At 36.1% G+C, this 15,213-nt stretch overlaps 1 pseudogene; it reads left to right on the top strand.

Moving 5' to 3' along the window:
* Positions 1-4,853: 4,853 nt before the first annotated feature.
* LOC101340464 (60S ribosomal protein L31 pseudogene) lies at positions 4,854-5,368 on the top strand (annotated as a pseudogene).
* The last annotated feature ends 9,845 nt before the right edge of the window (positions 5,369-15,213 follow it).

Here is a 15,213-nt window from a genome sequence, read left to right as displayed (position 1 = left end):
TTCACCAGTGCCTTAAAAAACATTTTTTTACGTGTTTTTGTTGTATTGTCCAGAGCATAAAGTTGTTAACTGAAGGAAGATCATTCTTGTAGGAGTTCATTCAGCCATACCTTGATTCAGGCTTATTTAACCGGTTTTAGTAAGTTAAATTTTTCTAGATAAACGTTCTGTTGTGTTTGCTTTATTAAATTTATTGACATATAGTTGTTCGCTGTGTTCTGAGTATCTACTATAAATAATAAAAAGTACCTATAAAATGAAATCATTTTTATTTACAAAGATAAAAAATGTGGACTAATTTTTGATGAAAACAAATAATGTATAGTTAATATAATATATAAAAACCTCTAGAGATTTGCTTTTGTTTCTGCCACTTCCTTGCGTCAGTACCAAATTTAGATTTCTTTCGATTATATTCTCTAAGTTTTGTAAGACAAAACAATGTGAATTCAGATCACACATTTCCATGTGGCCTTGTATTAGTTATCTCTTGCTTAATAACAAATTATCCCAAAATTCAGTGGCTCAAAAGCACACATTTATTATCTCACAGTTTCTGTGGGTCAGGAATCCAGGTAAAGCTTAGCTGGGTCTTCTACTTCAAGGTCTCTTGCAAGGCTGCAGTCAGGGTGTCAGCTGGGGTTGCAGTCTCATCTGAAGGCACTACTAGTTCATTCACATGGTTGTTGATTCAGTTCCTCAAGGGTTGTTGGACTGATAGCTCCGTTCCTCCCTGGCTGTTAGCCAGAGGCCTCCCTCAGTTCCTTCCCAAGTAGACCTCTCCAACATGACAGCTTGCTTTATCTGAACCAGTAAGGGAGTCTGCTTGCAAGATATAAGTCACAATTTATTTAATTTAATCTAATATTTTAGGATAAATTACTTTAATCTGCAAGTAATTTTAATCTAATGACATCGTCTCAACGTTGCCATATTCTCTTGGTTAGAAGTGAGTTATGCAAGGGAGGTGATTACACAAGGCCATGGATAGTACGATCTGGGAATAATTGGGAATTATCTTAGAGGCTGCCTGTCAGAGGTTTGGGCTAAAGTTCTGAGTTCTCAGGCAATGTATTTTTTCACCTCATCACTGCACTATCAAGACAGATAACTTTCTTTGCTTTACTAATCTATATAGAGAGTTTATTTATGGTAGCCACTAATACGAGCTTTGGAGTCCAAGCTTCATGTAGAAGACACCTACTACGTTTCCCAATTTGAATATGCTAAAGTATTCATTTCCATTCTCCCATGCTCTATGTATCTTTAAAGCAGAAATTTCAAGTCAACAAAGGAAAAGTTGATTTTGTCATTCTTTTACATTCCATTTCAGACCTGTACAGATTCTGTACTTTTTTGACAACTTAATAATTCAGTTAAATATGTTTTTAAATATATATCCAATATACTATATGTTGTTTTTATTGATAAGGATATTCAGAATACCTAGTTTTCAATGCCTCCAACAACAGAAATCCGTATTACATATTTTACAATCTTTCTTATTTTTGTCCAATTCGTTGAGGTAAAGTTTACATACAATGAAATATAGCACCATGAAGTATACAGTTCATAGAGTTTTGACAACTGTATGCATCCATGTAGCCACTATCCCAGTCAAAATATAAATTATTTATATCACCCTAGAAAGTTCTGTAATGTTCCTTTGCTGTCCATTCCCACTCTTCCAACCACCCACCTCAGACAATAATTGATCTGCTTTATATTAATATAGATAAGTTTTGCTGGCTCTAAAATTTCATGTTAATAGAATCATACAGCAAATTCTCTTTTGTGCCTCACTCTTTTTTCTCAGCATAATGTTTTGGAGAGTCATCCCTTTTGTTGTGTATATTATTAGTTTGTTCTTTTTATTGCTGAATAGTTCTTGTATAAATATATCTCAATTTAATTATAAAATTCTCTTATTGATGGACATTTTGGATACTTCCAGTTTTTTAGAATTATGAATAAAGTTTCTATGAACATTCATGTGCATGTCTTTTGTGGACATGTATTTCCTTCCCCCACAGTGGAATAACAGAGGATAAAATCTATCGAGTGTTTTTCTAAAGTGCTGGTATCCTTTTTCACTCCCACCAGCAATGTATGAGAGTTTTACTTGCTCCACATTCTTCCTACACTTGCGATTGTAATTCTTTTTAATTTTAGCCATTCTAGAGAGGCATGTAATGGAGGCAAGCCAATAAAATGTGTATTGTCAAAGAAGTTTACTCTGTCAACAACTGTAGGTCGGTCTTACTTTAGAACTTTGGGAATGAGTTTTGAATATATACTTTCACAGTCAACCCACCCACAGGGTGAGATAGTTGGGTTATTCATCCAGAATGTTTGTCCTAATCATTGAATGAGGGTTGCTCCTTTGGAGTGTTAATTACATAATATTATTGGCATACACTACAGATAGGGATGCTGAGTTGTTTAAAATCAGAAAAGATTGCATTGGGGTTGTATCCTCTCACCATAGTTATTCAATCTGTATGCTGAGTAAATAATCCCAGAAATTGGACTATATGAAGAAGAACGTGGAATCAGGATTAGAGGAAGACTCATTAACAACCTGTGATATGCAGATGACACAACTTTGCTTGCTAAAAGCATAGAGGACTTGAAGTACTTACTGATGAAGATCAAAGATTACAGTCTTCAGTATGGATTACATCCCAACATAAAGAAAAGAAAAATCCTCACATCTAGACCAATAAGCAACATCATGCTAAATGGTGAAAATACTGAAGTTGTCAAGGATTTCATTTTGCTTGAATCCACAATCAACACTCTTGGAAGCAGCAGTCAAGAAATCAAATGGCGTATTGCATTGGGCAAATCTGCTGCAAAAGACCCCTTTAAAGGGTTAAAAAGCAAAGACGTCACTTTGAGGACTAAGGTGCGCCTGACCACCATGGTATTTTCAATTGCTTCATATGTGTGCAAAAGCTGGACAATGAATAAGGAAGACTGAAGAAGAATTGATGCCTTTGAATTATGGTGTTGGTGAAGAATATTGATTATACCATGGACTGCTAGAAGAATGAACAAATCTGTCTTGGAAGAAGTACAGCCAGAATGCTCCTTGTAAGCGAGGATGGCGAGACTTCATGTCACGTACTTTGGACATGTTATCAGGAGGGACCAGTCCCTGAAGAAGGACATCATGCTTGGTAAAGTAGAAGGTCAGCAAAAAAGAGGAAGACCCTCGACAAGATGGATTGACACAGTGGCTGCAACAATGGACTCAAGCATAGAAACGATTGCAGGGATGGCGCAGGACTGGGCAGTATTTGGTTCTGTAGTACACAGGGTCACTATGAGTTGGAACTGACTCAAGGGCACCTAACAACAGCAACATAGATATTCCAAGCAGCCAAAAATGCTTTTAGGCAAAGTGTTGCAGGTACTGGCTGTAGAAAGTTCTGCCAGCACATACAAAAATAATATGTGCTGAGCTGATATGGGAAGTGTACTGAAATCACCTGCTACAGAAAGCAATAGGATAAATAGGTATGGTTGGGCTACAAATATGCATTTGAAAATCATAGGCATATTTAAGTCATTAGAATGGATTTGCGATGTGATGGATCACTTTTATATGGCCTTTCTCGCTGTAGTCTTGTAATTCCTGCCAAATTACTAAATGGGATTATGCAAAGAAGGTGCTTGTGACCCACAAGGGGATTGGGCAGCTTGCTAATAATGCAAAGAAGGTGCATGGCACCCTTGAGGGAGTGGAATTATGCAAATAAAGTGTATGGAACCTTAACAAGGGGATTGGTCAGTTTTGCCATCCTGCTAGGCTTAAAATGAGCATCCCAGAGGTGGAAAGGGGGACCTGACTACCACCAGTAAGAAGAGACGGGAGTAGAGAGCGTCCTTTGGACATGGGATCCCTGCGCTGATCGCTCCTAGACCCGGGAGGCAGAAAGAGACAGCTGTAACATTAGAGGTGGCAAGATGGCAAGAGGCAGTGGCAGAGAAGTGGTGGCAGTAGAGACAGCAGAACCGGGAGACCGGCAGGAGATGGCACAGTGAGCTTCCTGGCCCAAGGAGTGAAAAAGTTAAGCACCTTCAGGCGGAAGCTTGCTGGCAGAGTGGGGTGCCTCTGGGCACTTGACAGAGTTAGGCTCACCGACCCATGGAGCGAGAGAGCTGAGCACCTTTGGGCAGGAGGCTTGTTAGTGGAGTGGAGTCCCTCCGGGCACTTTTTGGCAGAGCTAGGCTTGCAGACCCACAGAGTGAGAGAACTGAACGCCTTTGGACTGAGGCTTACTGGTGGAGTGGGGTGCTTCCAGGCATTTATTGGCAGAGCTAAAGAGCTTTGTAATACTTGCTGGAGCAGAGCAGAGGCCCGACTAAGGTGCTGAGGGCCAGAGAGAGGCCTGCCTGTGGGCGTGGCTGAGAAGAGGCTGTCCTAAATTGTAACCTATTACTTCCCTAATAAACCCCATAACTGTGAGTATGGTCTGTGAGTTCTGTGTGGCCATTGCAACAAATTACTGAACTGAGCAAAGAAGTAGAGAGTGACCTGGGAGGGAGGGCTGGTGTCAGAATTGGTAAAAAGGTTGGAGGGTGGAGGTATGTTTGACCTCCACCTCATAGGAATCAGCCCTGGGCTGTTGATCTTGACTCTCCTTCCCGCTTGTGAAGTTAAAGGTCAGCTGCCTCCACCACATCCTTTCTACAGGATTGAATCTTTTGGAGAGGTTTTGTATAATGATAAGAAAGCCTAGGTCAGATTCTTAAAGAAAACCAATATTTAAGAGATATTTGAAGAGTAGAAACTAACAAGAGTCAGAAGAGGATACAGTCTTCTTTTCCATCCTGATCCCAGCACAATGGCTCCCACAAAGAAGGGTGGCAAGAAGAAGGGCCATTCTTCTATGAGCAGAATTGTGACCAGAGAGTACACCATCAGTATTCAGAAGCACATCCACGGAGTGGGCTTCAAGAAGCGTGCCCCTCGGACACTATAGGAGATCCAGAAATTTGCCATGAAGGAGATGAGAACGCTGATGTGTACATTGACACCAGGATCAAAAAAGCTGTCTGGGCCAAAGGAATAAGGAATGTCCCATATCATATCCATATACAGTTGTCCAGAAAATGTAATGAGGATGAAGATTCACCAAATAAGCTCCATACATTGGTTACCTATGTACCTGTCAACACTTTCAAAAACATACAGCCAATGTGGATGAAAACTAACGACTGATTATCAAATAAAGTTATAAAACTGCAAAAGAGAGGATACAGAAAAATAAGAGGAAAACAAGGAGGGCGTAGTATAATGCAAGTCAAGAAAATGAAGGGATTTTTTTCCAAAGAGAGTGTCTTTAAGAATTTCAACTATTGTCGTGAAGGAAGATAAGGACTGAAGAATGTCCATTGGACTTAGTTACATGGAGGACAATTGTGATCTTAGAGAGTGGTGGGCCTTGAAGGCAGATTCTAGTAACTGAAGAAGACTCTCTAAAAAGCAATTCATTTCAGAAGTTTGTGAAGGTGTGGAAAAATTAGGACTGTAGTTAAGCAGAAATGTGGAATTGAGAAAACATTTTGTTAGCTTGATTGTATTTAAGGTGTGAGAGACATAGCATTCTTAACTGTTGATGGTAAAGAGGCAGTATGTAGATTAGTAGAAGTTAAAAGGAAAGGGAGGCCGTAACCAAAAGAGCCAGGTATCTGGAGGGAAAGTATGAGACTCAGAATACAAATGGAGGGACATAATTCCCACCTTTAACAAGTGAAAAGTTCAAAAAGTTGCATCAAACTACTAGAACCATGTGTGTATATTGTATGCTTAAGTACTGAGTAAATGGTTGAATGGATTGAATTGGGAGTTATTGATAGTTATCTGCTTGTGAACTTGAGATATAATATGGTTCTAGTAAGCAATGAATGGTATATAATGTTTTATTGATTGATCCGTATTGTTGTGTGTATCAGAAGTTCTCTTTTATTGCTGAGAAGTATTCCATTGTATGGAAATAACACAGTTGGTTTATCCATTCACCTGTTGATGTATATTTGGGTTGTTTATAGATCTGAGATATTATAAATAAAGCTGCTACAAACATTTTCTGTACTCCATTTTGTTCATGGATGTGTTTTTACCTCCCTTGGTTAAATATCTAAGAGCTTTACAAGAAATTGCCAAACTGCAGCATCATTTATTGAGGGCTCATTATATGCTAGTCGCTGTGCTACATGCTGAACACTTTACAAAAATGTTTAGATTAAATCCTTGAAACAAGTCTTTTTGGTGTATATTATCCTTTTTATTTTACCAATGAAGAAACTTAGAATCAGAAGTTAAGTAACATCCATAGGGTTACACAGCTAATAATTTTGAGGTCAGGATTTGATTGCAGGATGTTGTGATTCTCGAACCTGTGTTTTAACAACATTCAACTAATGTCATTCCTGGATTTAGATTTTGAGGTTTTGAAGATTTCAATTTGCAGTTTTTCTTAGTGGCTGTTAGTAGAAACTGGTCACTTGGCCACTTACTGAGTTTAGTTTTTTTTTCTTTTTTGTTTAATATTTCATTAGCAGTAATACTAATAAAATGATTAAACAAAAATAAATGCAACTCAATATGCCATTTGCTTGTGGTTGATGTACATGAAGAGAAAATTATAGTCATAAGATTGAAGCTAAACAAATTAAAGAGGGGAATTCAAATTTGGTAGTGGCTCACAACTTTGATGTGAATGAGACTACCCAGGAAAGAAAATTGTGAAACTGTTTTAATGAATGTGCAAGTCGGTGTAAACATATTTTTCAAGTAAGAAAAAAATAGTGGAATTTAAATAGGCAATATAAGCTCTCAATAGAAATATTATTCAGGAGAAAGACAGGAGCCTATGCAGACATTGTTATATTTGTAAATTAAGTGAAGGCTCTAGGGTTGCTACTGAACTGATCTTTATTCTTTTCTGCAGTTTAGCACAGGAATAGTATGCTATAAATATAGTCAAGAATTGGGGATTTGTGAAGTTCTATGGGCAGATCCTTACTATTTTTAGCACTCCACTTTTTTGTTTTACTTTTTCATTTGATAGAATGAATAAAAATTATATGTTTTTGTATCTGTCTCCTTTATTCCACCATGAGCTCTTTTAGGCTATACCTGTTGCCGTCAAGTCAATTCCGACTCATAGCAACCCTATGGGACAGAGTAGAACTGCCCCATAGGGTTTCCAAGGAGCAGGTGGTGAATTCGGACTGCTGACCGTTTGGTTAGCAGCTTTATCTCTTAACCACTGTGCCACCGGAGATCCTCATTAATCTTTATTTTTCCAAAAGTAAGTACAGTACCTGCACCACAACTTATTGTGGGGATTCAATTGTTTGTTTAATGACCAGAATGAATGTATAAATAAGTGAATGAGACAGTCAGTTTCAATTAGAAAGAATTGCTGCACAAGTTAAAAAATATAAAACTGAGAAAAAGAATGTTTGCTTATGTAGCAAAGTATTTTAGACTTTAATAGAAAAGGACATTGGATGTTTTTTAAACTAAAGAAGATTCTTGTAAGGGACCCTTCTGCCCGTGTGGATCTCAACCCAATAATTGACTAAAGTTCTAGTTCTAGCAAGACATACGCTTATACAAGAACAGGTCAGGGTAAATGCACCATTTGAATATCAATTCTGAAATGGTCGAGTGCAAAAGAGTCTGCCAAAATATATTAATTCCAAGTTAATTAGAAAAGGAAACATATTGTATGCCACTGTTATCTTTTCATCTGCTCTCTAGTTTGGCATTTCATTTATTTGTAATTTGAAAACTGTAATTATTATCAGTAAAAGTGTAAATACCTTTAAAACTAGCAAGAAAAGAAAGGACTGACCAATTTTAGAAGGAGCCCAATCAGTCCTCTCAGGATGGGCCCCAATCCATAAACACACATGATGGGAAAATGCCACAACCAAAACAGTATACTCAGATGCTACTGATTTCATGAAACATGTCTCCAAATCTGGGACCACCTCTCAATCCCTATGTGAAAACCTTGGTATTTGAATTTGGCATTGATTATGAATGTCTTCTTGCTTGGGTATTTCACCATACTGTCTAGCTAAGGGAGGGCAGACTCTAACAATTTTCTTTTTTCCTGACCCTGCTAAGTCTGATTATGATTGAATTCAACAAACTTAATTCTGCTGCTTCAGCAGCAGCAAAGTCATGGGAATCTGCCACCATTTAAAAAAGAAAAAACTTAGACTGTATTAAGAGCTATAAATGTGACTCTGTCCCCTCCAGAAACAGAGTTGCTGGTGTAGAACATCATTAAATGCATCTTAATAATAATTTATTATTATTAAGTATCTTCTGTAGAGAGTTTAAGGAGTGACCTGGTATATTGCCTTAGCAACAAATATACAATACAGATTTTTTTTAGATCTTCCTCTGAGTGCTTGCAATTCATTTAACTAGAATAGGAAGAATAGCAGTGAGATACAATAAGTAATGAGGTTTATTTGATGGTTTTCCATGAAGTAAGATATGTGTATACTGATTAAAATACAGAAAAGAAAAGAGGGTCACCTTGTTCTTAAGTCATCCATCTACCTTATCTTTGATCGAGAGCATAGAGGTCACAAGGGAATTTCTTGATAAATCAAAAGGAAAATTGTTCTCACAGTTAATTAACAGAGCCTCTTAAGTAAAAAAGACTCTTACATATTTGGATGATTTGTATCAATTGTTTACTGTGCTAGACTTTTTCCAATAACATTTGAAATACGTTAAGATGCAAGAGAATTGTGAGTAGTAAATAAAATATTCTGAGTGCTGTTCCTTAAATTAAATTGCTCGTTGCATTAGCATTCTCACATTTTAATGAGAACAGTCACAAAGACAATGGCGCATGAAGGCACTATGCATTACTTGTGATTTCCCAAACCAAAGAGCCGTAAGAGTTCTTTTCTACCAAGCTTTAAAGTGTAATTAGTATGCAGGACCACCTGATTCTCTCTCAGCCTACCTCACAATCTGAGAGCATCCCAGAGATGATGATGATAATTATTTAATATGAATTAAGTACCATTAGCGTGCTCGAAGATATTTTTCACATCATTGTTACCTGAAATAGCCAGAAAAAATATTGTTCTACCTCTCTTCTCAGGAAAATGATCCAGCTGCACGACAGAAATCATCTCTGCACCTGATACTACTAAATAGTTGGCAATCTAATATCTGCCAGCTGCAGATAGTTTAAAGAAAGAAAAGAACATATTCTTAAAAGTTTATCCAATAGAGTCGTTTGCATATTGTAACTCTGTAGAATAAAATATTCTCCCTGAGGACAGGGCTAAGGAAAAACTTTAATTTCATTCGTTTGTTCAATAATTATAGAAGTATTTATTTAACATTCTCTATATGTTAGGCACTAGGATAGGTACAGGAAATAAAAAATAAATGACAAAGAGTGCATGCTATAGAGGAGCTTACCACCCAAAAGATAGCAACATATATGTATAGAATAATTTATTCTGATATGTGTAATAATATAAGTATGTACACTGTAAAATGGGAGAATAAAAAAGGGCAAATATTTGACCATGTTGAAAATGAGTATCAGTTTGCCAGATACATTGAGGATGAAGAAAACACATGACCCAAGTGCATGAAGCAAGAAGGCGGATGGTTCATTTAAGGAACATCAGTGAGTTTGTGATGGTTGGAGCAGAGGGAAGAAAGCAGGGAGAAATTTGTGGGAGATAATGTTAAAGTTGCAAGGCTATATCATAAAGGACTTTGTTTATATATCAATGAAGAAGGCTTTATCTTGAGCTAGAGCCATTGAATAATTTTTAAGTACTATTGATTAGGATTATATTAGTCACCATTTAGGGCAGATTGAAGAGAGTGCAGTGATATAAAACTAGAGGCAGGTGACTGATTAATATTCTACAATACATATTGAAAGCCAGATATAGGGCAGTAGCAATGGAGTTGGAAGGAAGACCTTGATATACAAGAGACGAAAAAATGTAGAAGTGGACTTTGAGATAGTTTGACACTTAAAACTCAGATGAGTAACTCTTCCTCTATTTGAAACACTGGACAAAGCACAGCTGAATTTAAAATTGAGTCAGCAGTATAGAACAGTCCAATCCACTTGTATATTAATTTTCTATTGCTGCTGTAACAAATGACCAGTATTATTGTATGGGTTTTGTTCTGTTATACATAAGGTCGCCGTGAGTCAGAGCCAATTGACTAGACAGCAACTAACAACAACATAACACTAACTGTATACGTATGTGTGTGTGTATTATTCCCATTTTATTTGAGTTGAATTGAATCTTTATTCAATTTAGTCTTTGTTGATTGCACCTTAAATTTCCAGGATAGACATCACTTCCTCCAGTAGTTATTCATGACCATCTCCACTCTAGACTAGGTGCCTTCGTTAGGTATATTGCTATAGTATTTATACACTACATTGTATTTATTTATAGTTTACACACCATGTCCTCAATCTGTGAGTTACATGAGGATCATGACTTTAACTGCCTTTTCAAAATAGCACCATGTCTGATACATAAAAGGCATTGAATACATAGTTTTTTTAATCTGAAAAATAATGCTTGTGATACATGTGTTGAAAAATTGACTTAACCGTAAATAGTAAGCATTATTCCCATTCCTTATTAATAAAATCTGGTGTAACAACATAGTTAGAAAAATCTAGCTTTAATTCTTGTAAAGCGTATTCTAATCTGATTTCCTCTACAAATTCTATTCTTTTTGTCATGAATAATTCAGTTTGAGTTTGTATAAAAAAGAAGCTCTGAAGAAAACCCAAATGAAGTTATGTAAATACTCCCCAGAAGGTTTGGGGGAGGTAATAGCTTAAGTATTAATTACCAATTTCTTTGAGTAGTTTTTAGTCAGGTCCTTAATTTATTTTGAATTTCATTTCGAAGATTTGATTACAATTACAGCATGAAGAAGGATGTCAGCTGACACCCCTCCCCATTATGGTAGATGGTCTGGTTAAGGTATTCAAAGACATGTAAGAGTACAGTGAAGTCAGCTCCATGAGCTGCATGGTGCTTCCAGGTAGCAGGTATTAATTGGGGAAAATGTCTGTGTGTGTTTAATATCAATTGCTTAGTCAACTTCCATCAAAAATAGTCGACAGTTTCCCCACTGACAAATTACTTTTGAAATCCATATGTAGAACTCTCCTAATATATCCTACTTAAATTTTGAAGAGGAAGAGAATCTTGTTAATGATTATCACATTTTTAGCCATGTGCTAATTAAACTGTCTGCCTGAAATCCACAAGTATTTCTTTGGGTGATTTATCAGGGAAGGGGGAGGGTATAGTGGAGAGAGTATCCAATTTTCTGCTTAAGTGAGTATATGACACCAAAATATCTAGATAAAAGTGAAAAATTCAGTAAGTCACCCATGATGTCTTTCAGTCTGACAAAAATTATGGTCACTATGAATTTTCATCTCTCAATAATACTGTAAAGTTAAATTGATAAATCTATCCCTCCATTCTGAATGATTTCATGTATAATTTTCTTAGATTATTGTATAGACTCATAGACTATCAGAGGAGGAAGAAACCTTTAAAAGTTCCCAGAATACTTCCTCCCCTTCTTACCCCTTACCCTCGTACTCGTTCTTGTATGTTGTTAGCCTTTTAGCGTGATTGCTCCTGCTATGCATTCCCATATTACCCTATTGGCTTTTTTTTCAGTCCTTCACTGGAACATATCTAATGACATTTTTAAAACATAGTCATTTATTTATTTGTTCAAAATTATTTATTAAGGACTTACTAGGTAGCCAGATTTTGCTATTGCTTAATTGTGATTGCTTAATTACCTCCTCAACTAGGTTGTAAGATCCAGTAAGGCAGTAACTTCGTCATGCATATAGCCCATATGATATTGGTTTAGCTGGTTGCAAGAAAAAGCAAAAAAAAAAAAAAAAAAGCGACAGCAACAAAAAATAACAATGGACTAAAAATGCTAAGACTCAGTTTTTCTCTCACATAAAAGAAGACTGGAGATAGTCAAGGAAAGAAATAGTGGCTTTCACAAGATCATCATTGCCCACCCCCTGCCAGTGCTTGTCTACCAGCTTTGGAGTCTGTCCCTTATCATCCACTCTCAAGATGGTTGACAGCACCAGTCTCACATTCAGAAAAAAAAAAAGGCCCAAAATCAAAAAGGAAAGATGCCCGCTAAGTGTACTCCCTTGGAACAACTTCCACTCACACCTCATTAGCTAGGACTGTGTCACATGACCCAGTCCTAGCTAATGTAGATCGCAGTGGAGACTGGGAAATATATTTCTTTTATCTTGTGTTTACTGATGTCCTCAACAATGTAAGGGTTCTTTTAGTGAGAATTGTGGAAAAATGGGTATTATATAGGCAATTAGAAATTGATTATTTGCAGTCTTACTGTGTGCTATGCTGTTAAAGACACGAGTTATTCAACCAAGGTTTGTTATATTAATGAAAACAATGAATGAGTAAATGTATAGATCTTGTCCAGTAACTTTCTATTTTATATGGTTGAAATAAAGGCTATTATACTTCTCATTCACTTTTTGCAGTAGCCCCTAGAGCGTCTCTGCAGAACCCAAGGGCTATAATGGGTGACATTCGGGAAGAAAATCATGGATCAAGCCCTGTTAAACACCAATGATTTTAATACAGTAGTTCTCAAAGTATGGCCCATGGAAAAGCAACATTAACATTATCTGGGAACTAGTTAGAAATGTAAATTCTTAGACCTCACCCCAAACCTATAGAATCCAAAACTCTGGAGGTGGGACCAGCAGTGTATAAACTAGAAGCCCTCCAGGGAGTCCTGATGCACATGCTCAATAAAGTTTGAGAACCTGTCTTTTAATGGAGAGGAATTTATTCTGATTGCCTTTTTCTCCTATTAGAATAACCTCCTTCCCTCTCTCCATCTTTTCAAATCTTAGCCATCCTACAAAGTCCACCTTAAATGACACAATCTCTGTTAAATCTCCTAGAAATATTTCAGGACACGTATCAATTGTTACTTTGAAATCTCATAGTCAATTACAAATAAGCACTTAAGTATCAGTTGGTAAAAGTCCTCATAACTCTGTGGGAAGTTCAATAATAAAAAAAAAGCCTCATGAAAATAGGATACCCTGGGACTGAATCTGTACATAGTTGACTCTGTTGAATCTGTACATAGTTGACTCTGTTTTATACTTCCTAACCTAAGCTCTATTCCTAGTATAACTTGAAACTTCTGTTTCTGATTTTCCCTCTGACCTGCTATAACTGGCCCTTTCTACCTGCTATCGTGTACCTTCCCCCCTTACTTTGTTTCTCAGGTCAAAAACTGAATATTTATGGGACCTGCATACACCTAGATGCCCTGTTTTAATTTGGAAGGATGCAGGCTTCCATCTCTGCCCAGTGTCATACAGCACAGCCATGATTTTGTTTAGAGTTTTTGTTTCATAGAGTTTTGTATTCAGTCTAGTATGTGGAAGTCCTAGATATAAGAAATCTCTCTCTCTTTTCGCCTTGTCCTCCTTCTCTTCCTTTCTATCTTCTTCCTTCTCTCCTTCTTTTATTCTTTTTGGTTTTTTGTTTTTCCCTTCCTTCTTCTCAAAAGTTTTACTTAGCTATTTGATAACAAATATGCCTTAAACTAGGCTGAATTTCAATCAATATGAAGACTGAGTTTGTTTATAAGAAAGTACAAGTTATTTTCAAATATATTAGTAAGGGTTCTACTTACAATTCTGTGGTAGGCAAAAAAAAATTCTCTACCCAAGTGCTTTTTGTGATTCCGAGAAAAGTATTTTTGTAAGACATGTTAAAGAAGACTTTGTGAATGGACATGGGAAATCAGGGGTGGAAAGGAGGAGTGTGCTGTCACAGTATAGGGAGAGCAATTAGGGTCACATAAGAATGTATGTATAAATTTTTGTATGAGAGACTAACTTGAATTGTAAACTTTCACTTAAACTACAACAATAAAAAAAGAAGACTTTGTGAGAAAATGTGACATATAAGCAATCCACAAATATTTATGAAATCCAAGCACATCATGTCCCACTAACAGGCAACAACAACTGCATTAAATAGATAAGGAGAAATCAATTGAAGCAAACTCATTTTTAGTTGAAAATTGAATTGCAAACATGACCCACATTTATACTATAATATAAATGTTCTATAAGTTTAGTGATGTTATATTCCTGTTAACCTGCTTTGTTTCTCCTTAGCAGTTAACACTTGTATAGTGTATATTATCTGTTTCTCTGCTATAAAATGCAAGCTATATGACTGCAGGGAGTATTTTTCCTTCTTCACTGCTCTGTTCTCAACAACTCAAAAATGGCTTACTCATAGTTTGTACTCAATAAATATTTGTTGCATGAATGAAAGAGGAAGGAAGGAAGGCATTCCTTTGACATTAAGACATAATTCCTTAAAAATTCTTAAAATACCCTCTGATATATTTTTCTATTTTCAAGATCATGCTGTAATGCCAATAATAATTAAAACACAATCTCTACTTACTGACACAGTGACAAGCTACAATATAAGTAATGAAACATCATGAACAACAAAATGCCTGCTTTTGGGTCAGCCTTACTTGCACTTTACAATAATCATTATGATTTAGATGAATTTAAACTGAATAGTCCACCATTGAATTTATAGTCTTAAGCTACGATTTAATGAAATAACAAAAAATGAGATATTATTTAATCACCTATTTTGACTTCTAGAGCAAAACATAAGTTTCAAAGGCAGTTCTAACTTTTAATAAAGAATTTTTTGAACAAATAAAACTTTGAGAAGTAGATCAACAAAATGAATTCCGAAATTTAGTACTTACTAACATTTCTGCCTTGATGAAAATTCACACACATTAGAAATTTCCTACCACAGGAGTTAATGTTTCCAGATAAAGTTTGTATTGTTGGCTTACACTTTCTATGTATTTTATTGTATCTTATAGTGTATTTTATGTTTTTCTTAAAATCAGGATCTTCTTTAAACTCAGAGCTCTTCAAAATGTTTTGTTGCTTATTTCTAAAATTATGTAACATTTGGATTTAGATATTCTAAAGATTGAAATAAAAAGTTAACATTCCATTTGCTTTTCAATGGTTATTTAAAATGGGACAAATTTTAAATGATCTTGTACAC

Source organism: Trichechus manatus, unplaced genomic scaffold (assembly GCF_000243295.1).
Source record: "Trichechus manatus latirostris isolate Lorelei unplaced genomic scaffold, TriManLat1.0 scaffold00066, whole genome shotgun sequence".
NCBI classification, from domain to species: Eukaryota; Metazoa; Chordata; class Mammalia; order Sirenia; family Trichechidae; genus Trichechus; species Trichechus manatus.
Note: the sequence above shows the minus strand (reverse complement) of the source record. Positions and strands in the feature narration are given on the sequence as shown.